General features: G+C 33.7%; 1 non-coding gene across 1 annotated transcript; it reads left to right on the top strand.

Annotated features, from left to right (window-relative positions):
* Positions 1-1,106: 1,106 nt before the first annotated feature.
* On the top strand, positions 1,107-1,213 carry LOC142167654 (small nucleolar RNA R71). The gene has a single exon (XR_012697743.1). It is a non-coding gene; the product is annotated as a small nucleolar RNA R71 (small nucleolar RNA).
* Positions 1,214-1,799: the final 586 nt, after the last annotated feature.

Below are 1,799 nucleotides of genomic sequence, written 5' to 3'. Positions count from 1 at the left end.
CCTTGTTTAGGTATTTTTAACTAATTTCAATCACAATCACTCATTCAGTCCAACAAAAAAAAGAAGAGAGGAAAAATAAAGTTAAAATATATTTTTTCTCTCTTAGTTTCTGCTTCTGATTTTCTCTGATGTGAGATCAACATTACCTTTTCATCCCACTGATTTTTTTTTGTTTTTTTTTGTGCATAATTTGCAAGATTTTTTTGCTAAACTATGAGAGAAAAGAGAAGAGATAGAAGAATAAATACAAGGAGAGAAAAGGGGTGGGAAGCCAAAATAAGCGTATAATTTTTTTTGAGATTGAATATAAAAGAGAGTAGTTTTTTTTAAGATTTGGCTATATAATGCCAATTGTTTGGGGCTATCTTTGCCAAACCTAATATAAGGCTAAAAAATTACCAATTCCTGCTATGCGTTGTTATATGATGCCAATTTTTCTTTTGTTTATGGGGGTGGCTGGACCGGGTTTGGGAGTGGGCTTGCAAAACTTGTATGCACTGGGCTCAAAGTTCGGCCCAGTCCGATTTTGAACCACTGACAGCTTTAAATCTTTCTCTTCTTATCTTTCATATTTAGCCACTGATTAACTAACATAACACTTAGAACTTAAATTACAAAATTAACCTTTTACATGAATTATATACTTAAACTAATTAATTTGTGAATTCCTAATTTAACTAATTAGTTGACCCTAAGATGTAAAAGAAGACGAAGAACGATTACATGCATTTTTTGTGATTTTTATATTTTAACAATACTTTTAACATATGATTAAATCCTAACATGCAATTAAAATCCTAAAATACACTAAATGAAATATAAAAAATATTTTTTTTGTGATTTTTATGATTTAAACCATTTCTAATAAATAAATAAAAAAAGAAAAATTCCTAAATTTCTATAAAACTAATTAAAGCTATTTGGATTATTTTAGGAGTAATTTGCATTAGGGCAAAAATTACGTGCTCATAGAGAATTTTTTCGATAATGCATAAATTTCATCAAAGCATTTCTCCAACATTTGACCTCCTGCTACAGCGTCTACCATAATTCTTATCTCTAGATGTAGCCTTTCTATGAAGATATGAGCCAACACTTCATTCGTCTGGTTGTGATGAGGACAATATCTAAGCAACCGCTTGAATCTCTCCCAAGCTGGATATAAAGACTCGCCCGACTTCTGTTTAAAGATGATTATCTCACTTCTGATCTTTATAGTTTTGCCTGAGGGAAAGAACTCTACCAAAAAAATTCTAACCAGATCATTCCATGATGTAATAAAGTTAGTCGGTTCCGACTTCAACCACCACTTTGCTTCGTCCAAACGAGAGAACAGGAACAATGTGAGCCTCACATATTCCGGAGTGACTCCGTTAGTGATATAAGTATCACTAATTTCCAAGAAGTTCAGAATGTGTTGATGTGGATCCTCATGTTGAAGACCCATAAATTGCCCGTTTGCATGTAGCAGACGGATCATGCTCTATTTCAGCTCAAAGTACCCAGTGATTCTAGGCTTCACAATGTTAGAGGTGACATTAGCAATGCTAGGCATCACCACCTCCTGAACCGCCATACGTTGCTCGTATGCCATATTCATATGTAATTGAACAAGTGCCTGAAGATTATCTGTGTCCCTTGCTTCTCTCAATCTCATGTGAAATGTTCTCTCAGGTTCTAGGTCAAAGCCTTGAAGTTGAAGTCTATCTTGGCTCCGACCCTTCACATTTAATCAAAGTTCCTGAGAGCAGAACAACTAATAAGAAACGTTAGAATTGACGAAATAGATAACAAAAGTA

Source organism: Nicotiana tabacum, chromosome 12 (genome assembly GCF_000715075.1).
Source record: "Nicotiana tabacum cultivar K326 chromosome 12, ASM71507v2, whole genome shotgun sequence".
Taxonomy (NCBI): Eukaryota; Viridiplantae; Streptophyta; class Magnoliopsida; order Solanales; family Solanaceae; genus Nicotiana; species Nicotiana tabacum.
Note: the sequence above shows the minus strand (reverse complement) of the source record. Positions and strands in the feature narration are given on the sequence as shown.